Source organism: Marmota monax, unplaced genomic scaffold (assembly GCF_021218885.2).
Source record: "Marmota monax isolate L192 unplaced genomic scaffold, Marmota_monax_Labrador192_F-V1.1 WCK01_AAM20220418_F8-fsc00180, whole genome shotgun sequence".
NCBI classification, from domain to species: Eukaryota; Metazoa; Chordata; class Mammalia; order Rodentia; family Sciuridae; genus Marmota; species Marmota monax.
Window position 1 is genome coordinate 2,945,253 of NW_026693881.1, and position 9,039 is coordinate 2,954,291.

At 49.3% G+C, this 9,039-nt stretch overlaps 1 long non-coding RNA gene across 1 annotated transcript; it reads left to right on the top strand.

Annotated features, from left to right (window-relative positions):
* The first annotated feature begins 302 nt into the window (after nucleotides 1–302).
* LOC124105537 (uncharacterized) lies at nucleotides 303–1,292 on the top strand. The gene is made up of 2 exons (XR_006855764.2): nucleotides 303–752; nucleotides 1,094–1,292. It is a non-coding gene; the product is annotated as an uncharacterized LOC124105537 (long non-coding RNA).
* Nucleotides 1,293–9,039: the final 7,747 nt, after the last annotated feature.

Sequence of the window (9,039 nt, forward strand, 5' to 3'; positions counted from 1 at the left end):
CTTGGCCTGGTCCCATAACCAGTCACTGGGCCTAGCTGCATCAGTGCCTCCACTTTTCATTCCTTCCTAAAATCTCACCTCTTCTCTCCAGTTTTTCAAAGTAGCTTTAGTGACAGTTCCTACATAAACCATCTGGGAAGGGTCATGGTCAATAAAAACATCCCTCATGTCAGCGTTTTTTCTAATTCTGAGCCAGAGTGTTCAGAACTCATATTTGAATAATTCCCAGTTTGTAAAATTTGAAATACACACACACACACACACACACCATGCCAAATAAGGAGGCCAAAAAACCAGCTTCTTGGTGGAGACATTTCCAGCTCCACCAATGAGTTCATTGAGGCTATCCTCGGAACCATTGGAGTGGATGCTCTACCCATCTCCCCACCTCCACCCTCAGTTCCCCAGACCTTTTTTATTTTTTTTTTTAAACCATGCTTGTTACTGATCTTTCCCCCCCGACTCACCATCAGGTTTTGAAGCAGCTCTGCAAGGCGGCAGAGATACTGGAAGCAAATGACAGAGGGCTGAACGCTGGACACAGATGCTTTCCAGCTTACTGCTCATCGACTTTGCCCTTGGCAATCCCTGGAATTTTGCCTGGACTGGGAGCCATCGCTGGATGGGAAAGGTGTCTCTTCTGTCTGTATCTAGCAACTGTGACGTCCTCTGTGCTCCCTCCATTACCCACATGGTCTCCTGGTCGAGAACCTGGACTCCTCCCCCCTGAAGCAACCATTTAAGTTACTGCCGTGAGTCCCTCTGCTTTTTGTGGCTCTAGAAGGGATGGGCTCTGCTGTCTGTGCTGTAAACAGAGCCTCTTCGACCCCAGTGTGCTCACCCCGCATCTTGTTCCTAGACAGAGGCAGACTGGGGAGGTGGGAGGCACGTCTGCATTCCGGACAAGTGCCAGTGGGTGTGTGTCATCTGCCTGCTCTGGTCCCTGGCTTGGAGCAGGAGGCTCTAGACTGTGGTTCACTGAGAACGGCTGGAAGGCCCTCCATTCCCGTGGGCAGCCCACCTACTCTGCGGCTTCTAAGAATGGCACAGTGTTCCATGGTGGGCACTTCTCATGCTCTCTCCCAACTCCCAGGTCACCCTGCAATAAACCTCAGTCGGGGCGTACAGGACCCCACCACCGTGGGTGCGGAGGAGCAGCACTGCCACGCTGGGCCTTGAGTGGTCAGCCGTCCCCTCTGCAGTTTCCCTTTTCAGTTTCAGTCACCTGCATTAACCATGGTCCAAAAATATAAAAAGGAAAATTCCAGAAATAAACAATTCATAAACTTCAAGTAAGTTGTGCTGTGGTTTATAATTGTTCCAGTTTATCATTGTTGTTAATCTCTCACAGTGTCTGTAAATCTGAACTTTATCTTAGGTGTGTTTATATGGGGAAAAGCATAGTACTGGTGGGGCTCCGTACCCTCCGGGGTTTCAGACACCCATTGGGGGTCTTGCTCTGTGTCCCCCACAGATAAACTACTGTACTGAGTTTGGGTAAGTGCTGCCAGGCTGCTTTAAAACAGCCCTTGCCTCCTTTTAAAATGGTGTTGCTGATACTCTCCACTGTTATCACCAGCTAAAATGTTCGTGATGATAATAGCAACATCCACACAGGCAAACGAGATGGCAGAGAGGCCTTGGCCAGTGGCCACCCTCAGGGGACTTTGGAGATAGGAGTGGCTCATGAGGATGGTTCCTTGTGGCCTATGACTTTACCGCACCCTCCTGTCTCTGAAATCTCTAAAGAAATTTCTGTAGTTGCTGCTGCCTGTGACTTTGGGTAGGTTGAGGACCCTGAGTGTGGGGTATCATCTCTCATCTCTCCCCATGTTCCTCCCTGGGTTCCCCCACCCATAAGTGCTGTTAGCCATTCCCTTTCATGGATGAGGACACAGTCCCAGACCCCAGGGTACCTGCCCCTTCATCTCTGTGATGAACTGGCTCTCTGAGGGCAACAATGACATGGTGAGTCCCATCCAGGGATGTGCCATATGAGGATAGAAACCTCCCGGGGAGTCTGGCCTCCTGGGAGGAAGGAGTTTAACTACACGCAGGTGGAAACTGAGGCACGCAGAGATTAAAGGCACTCACTCTGGGTCACACTCACAAATAGGAGGGGCAGGATTTGTCAGGCCTTGTGGTCTGGGTCAAGAGGCTGTGTGGATGTGGGCGTCCTCATCATCCCCGAGTTCCTGTGTCCTCCCACTGAGCGGCTTGGTTGGCCCACTGACATGAGTTGAATCTCCTCTGCGTTTTCAGTGAGCAGCACTGGTCAGCTTTGCGGCTGAGAGACCAAGTGCGGTCTCCATCACCTCTGTCCCCCATGAGTGGGGCACCTACTTCATCCCCACAGTCAAAAACGTGGGAAGCCACTAGGGCTGGATGCCCTGTGCTACCTGGGGCTGTGTCCATGATCTCGTGATTTCTTTCCACCAAGGAGGTTTTCCAAATGGCCTTCTGCATGGGAAGAGGCACCACCCTCCGTCCTGATCATGCAGGGGGCTTCCAACCACAGCTCACACTGGGACAACTCAAGGTCCTGGAGGGTGGGGGACACTCGTCACTTCTTGTTGTAACTGCTGAGTGTTCACCACGACTCTGGAGAGTTCTGGCCAGCCTTTTAGGCCACGAGGATGTGAGACAGAGGAGGTGGCTCGTCTGAGAAGGCTGCGGAGGGTGTGTGTGAACGCAGGCCGCGGTGACCTCCCTGTGTGTCGGGCTTCTCCTGAGGCGCAGAGCAAATGGAATACATGTACTTATAAGAGAGATTTTTACTAGACTGGCTGACACCATCAGGTGACAGTCTCAGGTGGCTGTCTGCAGGCTGGAGAGCCTGGAAAACCAGTCCTGAAGGGCCACAGGCAGCGCGTGACCCCTCCTTACCGCACTTCACCTTGGCCCAGGCCTGGGGCTCACTGCCTGGCACAGCTCGCATTGAGGGCAGGGCTTCCCCACTCAGTCCACGGACCCACATGTCAATCATCTTGGAAACATCCTCACAGACGCTCCCGGGGCTGTGCTTTACCAATTTCCCAGCCGTCTCTCAATCCTGTCAAGTTGACAACCAAGATTAACCTTTGCACCAGGACCCGGATGCTGAAGCTGCCCAGCCTCACCTCACAGAGCAGGGAGGCCGACTCCCAGGGTCAAAGCCCTTGTTCGCAGGCCTTGGCCACGCCTTGAGTGACACCTTGAATGCCTCCCCAGAGCCCCGCCCTCCCCAGAGCCCCGCCCTCCCAGAGCCCCGCCCTCCCCAGAGCCACGCCCTCCCAGAGCCCCGCCCTCCCCAGAGCCACGCCCTCCCCAGAGCTCGGCTCTCGTGGATCAGTTTCTCTGCGTATTAATGGCGGCCATCCCTCTCCTCCCCTCGCTCCCTCTCCTTGCTGGATACATTTTCTGTATACATCCCGATGGAACAAAACAGAAATCATCAACACCAGGTATCTCCTCCTCCTTCCTTTCTTCCTCTGAGACTGGCATGTGATAAAACAGAACTTGGACTTTGCAGTATGTTCCTGGCCTAAGGAAAAGAGCAGGGTAGTTTCTAGGAGGGGGAAAAAAATGTAGCTGCTGTAGATGTCCCTGACCATCCAGCTGCCCCACAGCCCAGGGTGATGGTGTGACCGCCTGGGATAGGAAATAATTTCCTCATTCCAAAGTTGCCCTGCAACCCTTTGTCCGAGTCCATCAACGCTGCAGGAACAGAGCTAAACACAGTGACCAAAGAATCAGACTCTTGAGTTTTCAGTTCTAAATAGGCTCTGCAAACTCAAAGAAAATTGACTCCAAAGCCCGCATTCTGATTTGTGACGCTGGGCATTTTGATAGAAGAAAAGAACCCGAGCTCCCCGCTCTGTAGCAAGTCCCCAGGGCCGCCCGGGGCTTCCTCTTTCATTACACAGGACAAAATACAAAAGAACCCCCTTCCTGTGACCCTGTCTCTACCCCTCCACCTTTCCTCTTTTCTCCATTTCTTTCACCCAAAAATGCTGCACCTCAAAGTTAAGGATATTCTCCCACTGTTTTATCACAGCTGAGATTATAACTAAAAAATTCAGACAGCAGGATATTCCATGAATAATAAGACTGTGGACACGTTCTGTCCTAGGAGCAAGGAAACCTCGGTAGAGACACTGGGATAGAGGGATGGCCCCATTCCAAACATGCAGTATGTTCAAGAAGATCAACGCAGCCTCTCCCTCACATCCAATAAGCCCTAGCAATTCCAGGGAGAGAAGACCAGAGTTCCAGATGTGCTGAGAAATTCATCAGAGTCTCACTCAAAGCCCCGTTATACACATTAACACGACTGATTCTTACCTTTCTAGTTGATGAGCTGTTTCACTGCATTGGTGTCATGAAAACAAGAAGAGAACCCCACAAGGAGTCAGGCACCACGCAGAGTGCCCTTTTGCAGCTAGAATGTGTCTCTCTGTTTTTCAGGTTCTTAGAGGCAATGTTGTAGTGTGGATCTTGAGAGTCCCCCAAAGCGCATGTGTTGAAGGCTTGGTCCACGGGCCTTGTTCTTGTGCCGCAGTCCGGCTGCAGCAAAATAACCGGGGGGTGACGAACAACTTGTGTGCATTGATACAGCAGGAGTAGGAGCCGTTTATTGTAGGACAGGAGCAGTATTTATACATTCCACACAGCTTATCTAATTAGCATAAACTAGATACATCAGTCAACCAATCAGGAATCTCCACACTTAATGGCTCGCTTTTGTTACTTCTCAAACCACTCCCTCTGGCATTTTGCCAGGCACCATCCAGACTTGTTTGTTTCGAACTCTAACATTCCCCTGGCAAAATGCCAGGTGTTATTTTGACTTGTTTACAGACTCTAACATTCTTGGAAGGTGGTGGGACCTTTAAGAGGTGGAGTCTAGTAGGAAGAATTCCAGTCATTGGGGGTGTGGCCTCTGGGGATTGTGGGCCCCTGGCTCCTTCCTGTTCTCTTCCTCTCCACCACGTGCTCCTGTCATGATGTGCTGTCTGCAACAGGCCCAAAGCACTAGGCCCATCATCATGGGCTGGAGCCTCCCAAACTATGATTCCAAAACAAGACTTTTGTCTTTATAAGTTAGTTATCTCAGGCGTTTGATTATAATGACAGAAAGCTAACTAATACAGGTACTCTCATTAATTTTCAGTGAGTCAGGTTAGGAGGTTACTCCTTTAGTAAAACAGAAATAGTTTGAAGGCAATGCTCTTGGTTTACAAGGTATCAGGTCCAGGTGGACACCTGCCCTTCCCCAGCTGCCTCTGTACCCTCCCACTAATCCTATGGTCTGAGACACTATGGCCATAAATCAGGCAGAAGCCAGCCCTAGAATATAAATTTGTCACACAGGATTACTGGGTGGCTTGCTGTTACACCTTACCTCCTAGTCTCCCTGTTCTCTCCAAGAACAGTGCCAACTCAGAGTCCTTGACACCAGAGGCTTGGCTTTCAGTCAAACCCATCCTAATTGATAAAGATCCTATATCTAGAAACAGGTGAACTGAAGGGAAGAACGTCATATCTGGTTTGCCAGCCAAACTCTGGACTAAATCCAAGTCCTGGGGAAAGAAGGGAAGGTATTTTTGTTGTTGTTGTTGTTGTTGTATTACAATTGTACATAATGGTGGGATTTAAGATGGCTTAGGTTGTGACTGAATAATTAGAATGAATAATTAATCAGATGAAACTCATAGAAGCTGGACTGAAATTCCTATGATGGTCCTTAGAGTTCTGACACCCAGACTTGGGGAATGTTCTATCTGACGATTATGTCACTATTTGGGGGACCATGGATTGCACCACACCCCATGGATGGTTTCATAGGAACAGATGTGGTCACAGCCCTGGGAAGGGGATATTCTAGTACAGGGAATGGGACACTGGAATTGGATCTAAAAGAGAATGTTGCATATCTCCTGCCCCCCAAGTACCTTAGGGTCATTTTTGCCCAGAGTTTCAGATAGAGAGGTGCCCAGAGCCCTTAGAGGACAGGAGGGGAGAACCACTTGATACAGAATCCTCGAAAGTCCTGGGCTTGTCCACTGACGATAAGTTCTCTCTTCTCAACTGTCAGTAAAGTCCATTACAAGGTCTGGTCTCTGCTGTCATATAGAAAATGAAGGGAAGGGCTGGTTGGTGGTACAGAGGGGAACCCCAAGCCTCACTTGGGACATCCCATCTCTGGGGGGCTGTGTAGTGGTCATATTCTGAGGGCCATTGGCAGTAGAGAGGCAGTTGATAAAGCTGCCCCTACCTTGGGAAAGGAGGCCCTCCGACTCACCATGGACCTGGCTAAGTTCCTGTTCCTCCCACACAGCCTCTTGACCCAGACCACAAGGCCTGACAAATCCTGCCCCTCCTATTTGTGAGTGTGACCCAGAGTGAGTGCCTTTAATCTCTGCGTGCCTCAGTTTCCACCTGCGTGCAGTTAAACTCCTTCCTCCCGTGAAGAATGAGCATCCCACCAACTAAGGACACCAAGGACTTCTCACTTCCTCTTAATTTGGTTGATGGAACTTGGACTTGGGGTTGTTTTACATGAAGTCTCCAATCTCCTAACATTTACTCTCTCCTTTCTTTAGTAAAATTTTAAATTTTAGCTGGGTGCATGGATTTGCCCAAGATATCCCAAGCACGTGACCTGGGGAGCCACCTCCATACGGGAGCACCCCATTGTCCATGGTTGCGCTTTCCATGGTTTTAGTTACCCACAGTCAACCTTGGTCATGCAATTCACAGGTTTTAGACAACGTTTATGATAGTCTGTTGTTAAAATTGCTCTCCTTTCTGAGGTTATTGTTAATCTCTCACTGTGTCTAATTTATAAACGGTATCGTAATTATATATGGATAGGAAAAACATAATGCACTCATGCATTGGTATTTCAGGAGACCAGGAACCTCTGTGGATACCAAACTGCAAGGAAACTCAAATCTCTGATGTAAAATGGCACAGTATTTGCATACAATCAGCCACATCCTCCCTTGTACTTTAAAATCATCTCTAGGTAACTTATAATACAAAAATTACAATGTAAATGCTATGCAAATCACTGTTACACCGTATTGTTTAGGGAATGATAACAGAAAACTCATCTGTAGTGGTTTAGTTCAGATGCAATTTTTTTTCCAAATATTTTTGATCTGCAGCAATTGACTCCATGGATATGGAACCCAGGGGTTCAGAAGGTTGATTTAAATCCAGAATTTGGTACTATTCATGGCTTCAGGCATCTGCTAGGGATCTTGGAACGTGCTCCCCACAGATAAGGGGGGACTCCTACGTAGCCCAGACATGAACATGAGTCAGGCACAAGAAAAACCCATACACTGATCTGAGATTGACTGGAAATGTAAATAATGACGATGGTAATAATAATTCAGACTGTTTAATAAACGCTGTTCTAGGGTGTGGCAGAGCCACAGATAGAAGGAACCTGGGCCCAGATACTATGGAGCCTCCATGTCAGTCCCACACCAAGGACTTTCCTACTTTTCACGTCACAGAGAAATAAAGGATTATATTGGGGGGGGGTCCTACTTGTTACCCAGCATAACCTATTTTCCCACTGTTGAGTGTATCTGCACATGATGTTTAGATTCAATCCAGTGGAGCTGAACCCTGCATGAACTGCTGTATGACAGGGATGAAAGGGAATGTCGCTTTATTTTGAAATAGTGAAAAAGGCGGCTGTGGAAGAGCATCTGAACACTGGAGGGATAGGGCGTAAGTCCCTGGAGGGAACTGGAGAGGAAGGGCTGGGGGAATGGGGCCTTTTTTTGTCTTCTACCAGGGATTGAACTCAGGGCACTTAACCACTGGGCCATATCCCTAGACCTTTTTATATATATATATTTTATTTCGAGACAGGGTCTCACTAAGTTGCTTAGGGCCTCCCTGCATTGCTGAGGCTGGCCTCCAACTTGCAATCCTCCTGCTTCAATGTCCTAAGTTGCTGGAATCACAGGTGTGCACCACACCTCAGCTGGGTAGAGACTTTTTATGGGCACCTGCGTAAGCCATGCTCCTGGGCACTCCCAGAAATACACAGTGGGAGAGTTTTTAAGAGGAGAGTTTTCTTAAGTCAAAGGATGTGGTATTGAAAGTCAAAGGAGAGGCTACCCTGTGACTATAACGACTTTTAATGTGGGGATCCTACCTTCCAGAAATCTGTAGTCAATTTGCAAACGTGAACCAGAACGAACCTGTTCACCAACAAAATCAACCAGCGACAGCAGGGCTTGTGGGTGAACTCCTAGCAGCTGCCCCAGGCCCCGAGTCCCACAGGACTTCATGAAAGGACCTGTGTGTGAATGGAAGAGGGCCAGGAGTCTGCACGGTGGGAGGCCAGCCCCTGCAGTCTTGCAGGCCGGGAGGGTTTCCATAGTTAGACAAAAGGGTGAAGGGTTAAGATGAGGAGTCCTATGTCTGCAGAAGGGCAGAGGCCAGTGGGAGCTGAGTGGCAGAGATGGGAAGCAGCCTCCACCACGCAGGGAGGTGAGCTACCCCTCCGGCTCTGTCCTCTCCAAATTCCTCCCCATTCACCCACCCAGCATTTGGAAGGGGGTGGGGGCACCGAGGGGGACATTGCCCAGAGCACAAAAATGCTCTGAACAAAATCAGCCTGCAGAAAAAAAAAAAAAAAAAGACCCAGTGGTGCGTCCAGCCCCAGAATCCTGGGGCCTGCATCCCGCAGCCTCACAATTCCCTGGGGAAGAGACAGACCCACACTCCAACTGCAAACTTATTCAGACTCAAAAACTCATTGTCCACCAAGTGCAGGGATTTGTCTTCAGGCTCCTTAATAAGGCTGGGGGGGTGGGAGGGAGGCCTGGGCAGAGGGGCCTTAACAGGGAGGACAGGAAGGGCCTTTGCCTCCCAGGGTTTTGAGGTTTGTGGATTACTTAGGACAATCATGGCGGGGTATTTGTTTTGTTGAAGAAGAGCTTTTTGTGTTTGACTGGAAAGCACACAAAAAAGCCCACTGTGGAAAATCAGACGCTATTATAACATAAGTGCGCATTATGTAAAGCAAAC